This window comes from Pongo abelii, chromosome 1 (assembly GCF_028885655.2).
Source record: "Pongo abelii isolate AG06213 chromosome 1, NHGRI_mPonAbe1-v2.0_pri, whole genome shotgun sequence".
Classification (NCBI taxonomy): Eukaryota; Metazoa; Chordata; class Mammalia; order Primates; family Hominidae; genus Pongo; species Pongo abelii.
This window is the reverse complement of record NC_071985.2, coordinates 129,247,176-129,260,886: the sequence shown is the minus strand read 5'-3', so window position 1 is coordinate 129,260,886 and position 13,711 is coordinate 129,247,176. Positions and strand designations below refer to the sequence as shown.

General features: G+C 34.6%; 1 pseudogene; it reads left to right on the top strand.

Annotated features, from left to right (window-relative positions):
• Positions 1-203: 203 nt before the first annotated feature.
• On the top strand, positions 204-9,130 carry LOC100458172 (pancreatic alpha-amylase-like; annotated as a pseudogene).
• Positions 9,131-13,711: the final 4,581 nt, after the last annotated feature.

The following is a 13,711-nucleotide window of genomic DNA, read 5'->3' as shown; positions in this document are numbered from 1 at the left end:
TCTAAGAGGTCACTTAGATGATTTCCATGAGAGACTTTTTGATGTTCTTCACCAGTTAGGGTTATTATTGATAATCCTTTTCAGATTATGAATAAACAGTTTGCCCTCAAGTATTTATTCATGCTAATATTTACTTTGTAAAATGTGCTTCTTACAGGAATATAAATAGTTTCTGGAAAGGACACTGACAACTTCAAAGCAAAATGTTCTTTCAGTTGCTTTTCACCATTGGGTTCTGCTGGGCTCAGTATTCCCCAAATACACAACAAGGATGAACATCTATTGTTCATCTGTTTGAATGGCGATGGGTTGATATTGCTCTTGAATGTGAGCGATATTTAGATCCCAAGGGATTTGGAGGGGTTCAAGTGGGTATGATTCACAGTATCAATTGCAGAATTCACCGTGCTTGTAGTAAACAGTATTCTGATATTATCTGTGCAGCTTGGGCAACATTTTACTTCACAGGTAAATATTCTAAGTAAAAGAGTTTTCTGGGAAAAAAGAATACAGTATTCTTGGCAACTTTATATTTTGTTTCTGGGATAATCTTTCTTCAACAAGAGCCCTCCTATATGCTGTTAATATTTTCAAGAGATAGCTGCCTATACCAAGATTCAAGAATGTTTTATATTATTGATTAGATTCTAGAACATTCAATGATACACAATAAGACAGAATTTGGTACTTATGAAGACTGTTTAATTTTTATGTCTCTCCACCAAGTGAAAATGCTACAATTCACAACCCTTTCAGATCTTGGTGGGAAAGATACCAACCAGTTAGCTAAACATTATACACAAGATCTGGAAATGAAGATGAATTTAGAAACATGGTGACTAGATGAAACAATGTTGGGGAAAGTGAACTCTAGTTTCCTTTAAAAATAACAGATAGGAAAAAGATTTCTCTCTTTTCTTTTTTGCTCCTTTTGAGCAGAAAGTTTTCCATATTTTTTTAAAATTTACTTCATACTTTAAAAAATTAACTGTTGCCTTATGTTCAACTTTTGTAAATATTTGTGTATGTCCTCTCTATCTACTAAAGAGATAAGTTAAAGTTTATAGCAGAGTATACTTCTAAAGCAAAATATGGATTTTTAACACTTATAACTATCCATATTTCCTGGAAAGAGTTTTCTGGTGAGGAATTGTAATTCCAGTTACAATATTTGCTCTCATTTTTAGGTGACTTTTGTCTCCATCCCTAATTTTTGGGTTTTTTGTGGTGAATAGCTTGCTTCTCAATTTAATGAGGAGTAGAATTTCAGATGAAAAGCTACTTTATTTGTCTTCAAAAGCTTAGTAGAGAGTACAGGCTTTCTCCTGGTGATCGACTGAAATTTCCAAAACATTAACTTTTCCAGTCTCATCTGAGTTTTGTCTCCCCAAAATGGGCTTTTTGCATTTCCTCCTATTTATGATATTTTCTGGTTCTCTCAGTTTATCATTCCTATAAATATTTGACCAAGTGTCTAGACTGAATGTAGGTGTTTAGTTCACATTACTTTCCTTTCACAGTTGATTTTTGATCTTGTAGGAAAATAGTTATAAGATATCGTGAAATATTTTGGAGTTGTATTAACACACTATAAATTTAATCAATAATTCTTTAAATTTCTACCTCTCTGTAAGTCACCCTGAAGTAGAAACTTTGCTTTCTAGGTTGGTATTTATGTGGATGCTGTAATTAATCATATGTGTGGTAATGCTGTGAGTGCAGGAACAAGCAGTACCTGTGGAAGTTACTTCAACCCTGGAAGTAGGGACTTTCCAGCAGTCCCATATTCGGGATGGGATTTTAATGATGGTAAATGTAAAACTGGAAGTGGAGATATCCAGAAGTATAATGGTGATATTCAGGTAATTTTTTTTTGTGAGAATGATCTGAATAAGGATTGATACATGCTTTTTCTTGTAGGCATGCAGCCAATTGAACTTCACTTTAAATACAAATTTAGATCTCTTAGGGACACAGGTTAACAAGTTTGACTACTTTAAGAAACTCAAATCCATATTTTAAAACCTTTAAATATTGATTTAAGATTTTAATCAATACACATTTGCCCACTTTTAAAAAGCTCCTAACCCATTGAAAAGCTCATCGACTTTATTTCCTAAGTTCCCTATTTCCCATTAGAAAATATTTCCCAGATACATCTATAGTAGAATGTGAGCATCCCCAGTGCCCAAAGCAAGGAAGTCACTATAGAATATCTATTGAGGAATCACGGAATAAATGAATAATCAAATGGATTCTCAGGTGAAAAATGACATTTTATGAATCAATCATAACATTTTTACCTCAACAGGTCAGAGATTGTCGTCTGTCTGGTCTTCTTGATCTTGCAATGGAGAAAGATTATGTGCCTTCCAAGATTGACGCATATATGAACCATCGCATTGACATTGGTGTTGCAGGGTTCAGACTTGATGCTTCCAAGCACATGTGGCCTGGAGACATAAAGGCAATTTTGGACAAACTTCATCATCTAAACAGTAGCTGGTTCCCCGAAGGAAGTAAAGCTTTCATTTATCAGGAGGTACATCAATACATATATGCATATAAAATATCATCTTATTCATTAGAAAATTCATGGCAGATTCAAGTAAAAATGCAATTCCTGTAGGATAAGGACTGAGTCATTTCCTTAATACAGTGTTCTTTAACCTCCTCTTCTTCACATGCAGCATATATAATTTTTTATCACAACAGGTTTTATGTAGGTACACAGAATGTAGCATACTCATAATAGTTATGTCTTCATTTCCTTTGGAAAATGAAATGAGATAATATTTATCAAGAAATGTCAGTCAGATAGTAAATGTTGTATTTATGTGAGCTGTTATTATTATCACTGATGTGCAAGACTAAAAATTACATAAGTATTCTCACAGGACAACAGGTAACTTTGACATTATATTTCTTTCAATATTATAGTGTATTCTTTATCAAAAAAAGAACATAAGAATATTACCTGTTGAGATAATAAGAACAAGAAAACTGTTTTGAGCGTTTCATATAACAAATAGGACCAGGCATGGTGGCTGGTGCAGGTAATCTCAGCACTTTGGGAGGGTGAGGCAGGAGGATTGCTTGAGGCCTGGAGTTTGGGACCATCCTGGACGACATAGCAAGACCCTGTCTCTAAAGAACAAAACACAACAAGACTAAAACAAATCAGAAATAGCTGAAAGCTATTTTTTATATAATATTAACTTATTGGTTAAAATGCTTTAAAGTCCTTATGCAAAATGTTATTTTTTCCTAAATTTTTACTAGGTAAATTATCTGGGTGGTGAGCCAATTAAAAGCAGTGACTACTTTGGAAATGGCCGGGTGACAGAATTCAAGTATGGTGCAAAACTCGGCACAGTTATTCGCAAGTGGAATGGAGAGAAGATGTCTTAAAGTAAATAAATACAACTTTTCTCCTGAATGCTTTCATACATCTATTAGTCATACTACCCCAGTGTGAGTTATCTTCTGGAACATTCTTATTCAGACAACTATCAAGGAGTCAGTTGTTAATGATAAGTATTCTAGTGCCCTAAACTCTAATCAATCATCTTTTGTATTTAGAGTGTCTGTCACAAGACTGTATGCCTAGGAACGCTAAACATACCCTAGGAGTTTTTGTCTAAGTACCAGATGAATATACTGAATTTGACTGATGTTTGCATATAATCTTTTAAAGCCGGGTTATTATTAAAATGATCCTATCATTTATAAAGTATGTACAAAGTGTCCATACTATAGAATTTACATATATTATATGAATTGAAAATATTAAATTTTTTATAGTTCAATAACAATACAGTATTGAAGCCTTATTTTAATCTAGTTTGACATTCTGTATAATGTGATATGGATATTGATCCTTCTGGAGTGCCTCTAAATTATAATGTGCTGAAACCTCTGAAAGGAACTGTTTTAATAACAAAAATCTTAGATTTCTAATATGAATATAAGTATTCCATACATGTATAAACAAATGTGGACTATATATGTAGATTACACACATGTGAGTGTATGGGGTGTGTGTATATATATGTGAGCGTGTGTTTGTGTGTGTACATATGTATATATATCTTACACAATAAACATCAAATTAGAGAAAGAATTTAATCTTCAGATGCCATGCCATACAGAAAGAGATGCACAGTTAAGTTGCTCTCAAACTATTGCGAAATGATACATCAACGTATATCTTATTTTTCAAAAATAGGAACAGGGGAGAAGGTTAGGGTTTCATGCCTTCTGAGAGAGTGCTTGTGTTTGTGGATAACCCTGACAATCAACAAGGACATGGGGCTGGAGGAGCCTCTATTCTTACGTTCTGGGATGCTAGGTAGAAAACCAAGTTCTCTATTTTTTTAACACATCTTTTAATGATGGTAAGAATATTCTGATATTCTATGACAATATAATTATGTAACTTTCAGACTGTATAAAATGGCTGTTGGATTTATGCTTGCTCATCCTTATGGAATTACACGAGTAATGTCAAGCTACCATTGTCCAAGACATTTTGAAAACGGAAAAGTAAGTTTTAGAGTTGTTCAAAATATCCTTTTCTCAAGAAAAAGGAGGCAATCTTCTTCTAACTTAATATGACAACTATTAAGTATTTATTTATTCAACAAATATTTAATTAATTGTAAACCTGATACAGGGCTGTGATTTTAGTAATGAAGGTTATATTAAAGGCATACACTTTATATTCTCCGTTGACAAAGAGTATGCAAGCTTTTTCAGAGATATGAGAAACATGCCCCTAGACTGCAAGGAAAAAAAAACCTTAAAAATAGGAGCTAGACACGGGGAGTAAAATATATACTTTGAATAAGTACCTACCTCAGGGTTCATAGGAAGTTCATGCATGTCAAAACTTGTAGAGAATTTAAAACATCATCTGCCCATAGTGAAAACAACATAAATGTTTGTTAAATACTTTTAAAAAGTTATATGGAATACCAAGTAATGATTCAGTTGAGCTGAGTCAAATAGGGAAAATAACTTATAAGAGGAAGGAAATGATATGTACTAAAGAATAGAAATTTAGAGAGTATTACAAGAAAGGTAAGAATGAGAATAATATTTGGGAGTATCATAAAGACATCAATCTGATGAGTAGTTTCAAAAACAAACAGAGAAATAACATTGTAAAGATATTTGGAAAGCTAGTAGAAGGTTTTCTTTTAAACTAAAGGGTTCAGAAACAGCATCATACAGAGATTTCATATCCAAAGCAGAAATTCCTCCTTCCTATGAGACACATGGATATCTAGCTAGCTTTTTTAAAATTCCTTTCAGTTTGAGAAGTGTGCTACTTTGTATAGCAACTGATTATATGGTTAAAGAGCTTTAATATGGGATGGCTGGGTCAAATGGAATTTCTAGTTCTAGATCCCTGAGGAATCGCCACACTGACTTCCACAAGGGTTGAACTAGTTTACAGTCCCACCAACAGTGTAAAAGTGTTTTACTGGGTATATACCCAAAGGACTATAAATCATGCTGCTATAAAGACACATGCACACGTATGTTTATTGCGGCATTATTCACAATAGCAAAGACTTGGAACCAACCCAAATGTCCAACAATGATAGACTGGATTAAGAAAATGTGGCACATATACACCATGGGATACTATGCAGCCATAAAAAATGATGAGTTCACGTCCTTTGTAGGGACATGGATGAAATTGGAAATCATCATTCTCAGTAAACTATCGCAAGAACAAAAAACCAAACACCGCATATTCTCACTCATAGGTGGGAATTGAACAATGAGAACACATGGACACAGGAAGGGGAACATCACACTTTGGGGACTGTTGTGGGGTGGGGGGAGGGGGGAGGGATAGCATTGGGAGATACACCTAATGCTAGATGACGAGTTGGTGGGTGCAGCGCACCAGCATGGCACATGTATACATATGTAACTTACCTGCATGTTGCGCACAGGTACCATAGAGCCTAAACTATAATAATAATAATAATAATAATGATAATAATAATAATAATAAAATAAAAAAATAAAATAAAATAAGAGCTTTAATATTTAGAAAGTGTACCTTTATATTCAGCCAACTTCTTATAATTTCTACTAATTGGTCTTATTTCTGATGTTACGGGTCAGAGAGTATTTTTCTTTTCTCTATTGCTATAACATTTCCACTTTGCTAGGACTGCTGCATGCTAAAAACTCTTAGTTTTGTTCACTTTTCACCATATGATATGATTCTAAGGTCAACACTGAAAAACTTCCTAAGGTTACTCTGGATTTTTTAATGAAGATTTTTTAAAGTGCCAGTCACAAAAACATAATATTAAAAATGTGGTCAATTTATAAATAATGTTCACATGTATTGTTTTGTACATTTATCTAAAAAGAAGCATGAATGATTCTAATATTTATTCAGCACATGTCATGTTCAAGGCATTTTCACATATATTACTTAATTTTTATAGCAAAAAAAAATTCCAATTTTACAAATGAGGAAACTGAGACGCAGATATTATGTATGTTGATTAAATTTTCTCAGCTACTAGTGATAGAGCCTATGTTTTAATCCTGGTGTTTCTAGTACTAATGCCTTTCCCATTTCAATGACACTGCATGGCTTACAGTGATGTTAAGAAGCTCTTGCAGGCCAGGTGCAGTGGCTCACCCCTGTAATCCCAGCACTTTGCAAGGCCAGGTGAGAAGATCAGCTGACCTGAGGAGTTCAAGACGTATGTGAGCAAGCTAGCAAGACTTCTTCTCTACAGACAATGTTAAAAATATTAGCTGGGTGTGGTGGTGTGCACCAATAGTCTTAGCTACTTTGGAGGCTGAGATGGGAGGATCGCTTGTGCCTGGGAGATCAAGCCTGCAGTGAACTATGATCATGCCACTGTACTCCAGCCTGAGTGACAGAGCAAAGAAGCCTTTGCAGTGCCTTGGAATGAAAAGGAGAGGATAAAAATTTGTTACCTTTGTTTGAAATATGGCAAAAGAGAACCAGAGGATAGAGAGATGATGAAGACCCAGTAAAGGGCTGTAAACATTAATGAAGGCATTGGTGTCTAGATAAAGTCACTGAATGCAGAGATACAAGTAACAGGATAGGTTGTGTTTGGTGTAAAGGAGAAGGAAGAGGTAAATATATGTATATTAAAATTTGGCTTTTTCCCCACTAATTAAGGATGTTAATGATTGGATTGGGACACCAAATGATATTGGAGTAATTAAAGAAGTTCCTATTAATCCAGACACTACTTGTGGCAATGACTGGGTCTGTGAACATCGATGGTGCCAAACAAGGTGAGAATATGTATTTAGACATGCTCTCTAATAGTAAACTTTCCATAACATTTTATTTAAAACAGTTGAAGTTTAAGAATGTCAACGATTTATATGGTATTGTGTTTTTAGGAACATGGTTATTTTCCACAATGTAGTGGATGGGCAACCTTTTACACACTGGTATGATAATGGGAGCAACCAAGTGGCTTTTGGGAGAGGAAAGAGAGGATTCATTGTTTTCAACAATGATGACTGGTAAGTAAACATCTATTAAAAATAATATTTTGTACCAGTATGTTCTTGGTTTATTCTTTTTCTTGTCTGTTCATTGACTTTTATCATATCTGAAAAATCATTTAGTCAGTGGAGCAAGAAGACAATAGAGATCAAAAATGGCAGAAGCAAAAGGATGATGGCTGTTACTCTTTCGTTCTCCTGTTTTCATAAGGGCTTTCTGTTGTAAGCAGAATCCTTTCTGTGTATCCGCATATGTTCACCTACACATGCCTCAAAACACACAAAGTAATTAATGAAAGAATTGTGAAATCATTAAAAGAACGTGTCTTATAATCCTGCTTTTTTAATCATGGAAAAATGCTGGCTCAGTACTAAAATATCTTTATTTCTAACTCTTTTTTCTCAATGACTGCTCTACCTAGTTTTTTGGTATACTTTCTTCCCTTCTCTGTCTCCTTGTGATAAATAACGTTTTTAAAAGATATGTATAAATAATATGGATCTTGTGGTTAGTGATTTGCTTCAGGAGATTTGAGTTTTAGTTCTGAATCTTCTCATTATTGGCCTTTCATCTGTGATTCTTATATTCTTTCATGTAGTATAAATGATTCCCTAACATATAGCTCAGAAGACCTCCTTGCAAACAGTTGAATTGTCTCTGTCCAAAGCCAACTGATACTCATACTGAGCTCATTCTAGTATAAATTATATTTCACTGATGAAAAATAAATAAATACATAAATATATAAGTCAAGTTGATCTCTTTCCTGCCAAAGAAAGCCCATGTCTAGTTCTTTCATTTCTTTCTTTTCTGGATGAATGTACCAAAGTAAATTTTTGTGAAAAAGCTTTATATTTCAAACTATCACTTCTTCACAGAAAAGCTAGGTTGTTTCTATGTACACCCCAAATTCTTTTTGACCTCATGGGATAAAAAGGAGGCTAAGAAATAACTCTTTAAATTTTTAAAAGTAATTGATATTAAGTTCTGTTGAGAACAAATTTGATTTTACCTGGTAGCACTTTTACCAATTTGTGACCATTCCTGCCAATCTTCAGTGACATTCTTCAATTTTGATATTTTGGTAGTATTTTCATTACTGACCAGGGAATTGCTAGGTTTTCTGTAAGGTTACTTTTGGTCCTGAGAAAGCTATTTCCAGCTACTAGAGAGGCATATGGGTGTTCTTCTTAATGAGACTTCACTGCTTAGGGTTGTACAACAAAAAGTTATGCTGTTTATTTGTCTTACTCTATATTCTTGATTTTCATTGTATTGAAGTTAAATCTGAAACTTTTTTTACAGGTCATTTTCTTTTATTATTATTATTATTATTATTACAAACAACCCCATCAAAAAGTGGGCGAAGGACATGAACAGACACTTCTCAAAAGAAGACATTTATACAGGTCATTTTCTATAACTTTGCAAGCTGGTCTTCCTGCTGGCACATACTGTGATGTCATTTCTGGAGGTAAAATTAATGGCAATTACACAGGTATTAAAATCTATGTTTCTGATGATGGCGAAGCTCAGTTTTCTATTAGTAACTCTGCTGAAGATCCATTTATTGCAATACATGCTGAATCTAAATTATAAAATTTAAAATTAAATGCATATCCTCAAAACAATAGCCAAGTGTGTCTCTTTTCTTACATGTACAGTAATACTTAAATTTCATTAATTTTTAGTAAAAGCTCTAATTAGTAATCAACTTGAAAAATTCAGAAAAAAATCAATAGTATTAAAATCCCACTTAAATATTGAATAATTATAAGATAATTGCAGTCAGCATGTTGTTATGCTTTAGAAGACTGACTTCAACCTATTTAACCTATGAACTCAGAAAAACATCTTAACCAATATGTTTGTTGTCATTAGCATCATTTACCTTTAATTTCTGTCATTCTATAATTCTTCAAATGAGTATTTTTATCAGATTAATTGTTAGGGATAGCTGGTTTAATGTTGATTCCCATGCAAAGTTAGGCCTGTTGTATGGTTTTCATAATATGCAAGTACTTTTGCTATTAATAAGGTTAAAAAATAGAAGAAACCTAAATTATACGATCTACAGTTCTCAATTCTATTGAGCTCACTGGGATCTTCTCCTACTTTATAGTCTTTCTTCTTTTTCATTTTTTTCCTAATTACTTAGACTTAGTGTTTACGACTTTTTGTGCTTTTTCTTATTCTACAATATAGATATTTATTTAGGGCTTTCATGACACTTTGTAGTCTGAGTTTTCTTCCCAATTCTCTACCTATTCATTCTTCTTCATCTTGACTTTAAATATGGAATGCATTAGGGCTCTCATCTATGTTTCCTTATAACTCTCAGTTGTTTTGTTTATGCTTAAATGAGAACATAGAGGCCACAACTCAGAAACTGTCTATTCTATTCACCTATAAATTGTCCCTGCCACAAAGCATATTCACTGTGCATTGGTACCACTTCGGCTCACTGCACCTTGGGCTGCAGTTTCTACCACTTGATTGAGTCCAGTGATTTAGAACATACACACAAAAAGTTGCAAGAAGCAGGTTTATTGCTTACGAATATGCATCAAGTGACACAGAAGCCTGGGGTTCATGAGGAGCCAGCCTCCCAAAATTCAGACCTTTTGCCAAGGGGGGTGGAGTCTCATTTGCATATGCCCTATTTGTACCACAGCTGAGGGACCCTTGAAAGAAGCCTGCCCCGTGTTTTATAACCCAGGCATCACATGATACACTGGGCTAAAGCACTTAAGGAAATGCTGTTCTAAGAGACACAGTAAGAGAATCTGAGACTTATCTCAGGATGTTGCATTCCCAGCTCATTCTACAGCTATTCTTGAGAAGCACAGGTTAAAGCGGGGGAAAAACTGGGTTGCTCCAAGGCCACTTGGAAAGCTGTCCTGCATCTTCCCCTAGCATTTTCCTTTTTTTCTCCTATTATAATAAAGAAAGTAAACCTCATTCTAAGAAAGGCTATTTTCTCTGCTTATGGTAATGATACCATTCCATTTTTATCTTTTGGATGACTTTAGATTATCCTCCCTCTTTTGATTTAGCAGCCTTTCCCTTTCTTCTGCATTAGTCATTCTGGATTACATGTATTACAGTCTTGCAATTAAAAACATCAATGACCGCCCTCAGATATTCTTCTGGGTATAATTCTTTGCTCATTTTCTTGTCTCCTCTCCTAATTAAACATCGCTTTTTATCACACTGTCTCCACGTCCTCAGCCTTGGTCATTATTTATCTCTCTACTGTCCAGTTTTCACCATTGTCACTTCATTCAATCTGCTCTTGTCAACATCATCAATGACATTTATGTTACCTGTCCAATATGTTTCTCTATCCTCACCTTAAACCACTTCATAGCAGTATTCAAGATGGTGGGTCACTTTCTCTTTCTATCTTCCTTTCATCATGTTATTTTACTCTCCTGGATTCCTTCTGTCTCACTGATTGCAATTTTTCAGGTTTTTTTTTTTTTAAACTGGATCATCTTATTTTGTTCCACCTAAGTCCTAACTTTTATCTATTTCTCTTCTTTATCTTCTCTTCTCTAGGTGATTGGAATCTTTTCCATGCATTTTAAACAAATATTTTCTGTGGACACCTAGGTATCTTCAGTTCAGAACTTGGACTTCAGTCTCATATTTCCATCAGATGCTTGTTATCACCACTTCCATGTTCCACAGACATGGAACCTTCATTTTTCTTTCCTTGCATAAACCTTTTACTACATTATTTTCTTACTGCTTAGAAACCCAGGATATTTTCTGATTTCTCTCTCTTAGCTCAACTTTATCTCTTCATACAATCATTAACATGAACTATTAATTGTATCTTTAATATATCTCTTCATTTATTTCACTTCTTTTGTGTCCTCTATCACCCCTTTATCCAGGTCACAATTATGTCTTCTCTGCACTCCAAAACAACTCTGCAACTGGTCTCCTATTTCCATTATTTTGCTCTCTCCCAACATTTTACTAAAGACCACAACATTATATTCATACAATTTAAATCCAATTAAAATGTTAATGCTTAAAACTCTTAAATTTTTATTGCGTTCAGAATAATTCTAACTACTCATGGCAGCCTACAAAATCACACCTTATCAGACATGGACCTCATTTCTATTCTTTTCCCTTGACAATCCCATAGCCTTAGGTATTCTGGTCTTTCACCATTTTATTAAATATGCCATGTATTTTTATTCTATGTTGTGGAATTTTTGTATGTTTTTCTCCACTTTTTTGGAATCCTCTTAACTGAGTTATTAGCATGGTTGGCTCCTGTTTTTATAAGTACTCCCGAACTCAGGAACTAGCATTACCATTTATTCAGTCCTGCAGTTCAGAAATCTGGGGCTCACATTTGAAAACCTCTTCTGTTTCATTTCCCAGAACCAATCAAAGACTGAATACTCTACATGTTTGCCTCCTATTTCTTCTCTATGTTCTTTTCTCTTTCTACTTCTACCGTCTACCAATCTTTTCTTCCATGACCAAAACCTATTTTACCTCTAGCGATATGGTAAAAAGACTATCGACTCTTAATTGAAAGCCAGACTTATTGTTTGTAACAAATGCATTGCAGAATGTAAGCAGAGAATGTAATCACAAGCCAGGGGCTGGGAGCACTTCATATTAGTTTCTTAACATGTCAGAACCTCATTCTTTCATTTTTATAAGAGAGTAACCAGAGAGCCACTTTAAGAATTTTTAGTGGTTAGCAGAGGAGTAGAGGAGAGTGCCCTTGATACACAGGTAGTGGTGAACCTGTATCTTCATCCCTAGCAGGAGAGAAAATATAAATATTAGAGACATAAGCTAGCAAGCTTCCAAAAGGATATTTGAAAGGGGTTTTATAACGGGATATCAGTTTTTGTACAAGGGAATTTGTTCAAGAAGTTACAGAGCTTTTCTTGAAGAATAAAACATCAAGCATGTCTATTAGTTGAAATTTTAACTTTTAGAATAGCTTACGAGCACTTATGCTGATTATTGAGGGGTTGACTGCAACATCAGCATCCACTTCAGTCCTTTCTCCAATGATTCCATTATCTACCATGCAATCCGAGTGATCTTTTCAAATCAGAAAACCACCACCAGTTACCTTAGGATAAAAAGCTAAAATTCTTATCAGGACTTGTAACCCTGTACTTGAAGTCTTATCTCACTCAGTTCTGCTCTTTAATTTCTGATCTCTAACCATGCTAGTCTTTTAGTCACTGCAGCTCAACAAGATCTTTGTAGTTCTTTAATTTCAATTCAAGAGGCATTCTGCTCTTTCTACTTGGAATGTTCTTTTCTTACCTCTTCTCCTAAATAACTCCTGTTCATCATTCAAATCTTTTTTGTTTTATTATTATACTTTAAGTTTTAGGGTACAAGAGCACAATGTACAGGTTAGTTACATATGTATACATGTGCCATGTTGGTGTGCTGCACTCATTAACTCATCATTTAACATTAGGTATATCTCCTAATGCTATCCCTCCCCTCTACCCCGACCCCAAAACACGCCCCGGTGTGTGATGTTCCTCTTCCTGTGTTCATGTGTTCTCATTGTTCAATTCCCACTTATGAGTGAGAACATGCAGTGTTTGGTTCTTTGTCCCTGTGATAGTTTGCTGAGAAGGATGGTTTCCAGCTTCATCCATGTCCCTACAAAGACATGAACTCATCATTTTTTATGGCTGCATAATATTCCATGGTACATATGTGCCACATTTTCTTAATCCAGTCTATCATTGATGGACATTTGGGTTGGTTCCAAGTCTTTGCTATTGTGAATAGTGCCACAATAAACATCCGTGAGCATGTATCTTTATAACAGCATGATTTATAATCCTTTAGGTATATATCCAGTAATGGGATGGTTGGGTCAAATGGTATTTCTAGTTCTAGACCCCTGAGGAATCGCCACACTGACTTCCACAATGGTTGAACTCATCTACAGTCCCACCAACAGTGTAAAAGTGTTCCTATTTCTCCACATCATCTCCAGCACCTGTTGTTTCCTGACTTTTTAATGATTGCCATTCTAACTGGTGTAAGATGGTATCTCATTGTGGTTTCGATGGCCAATGATGATGAGCATTTTTCATGTGTCTTTTGGATGCATAAATGTCTTCTTTTAAGAAGTGTCTGTTCATATGCCTTGCCCAATTTTTGATG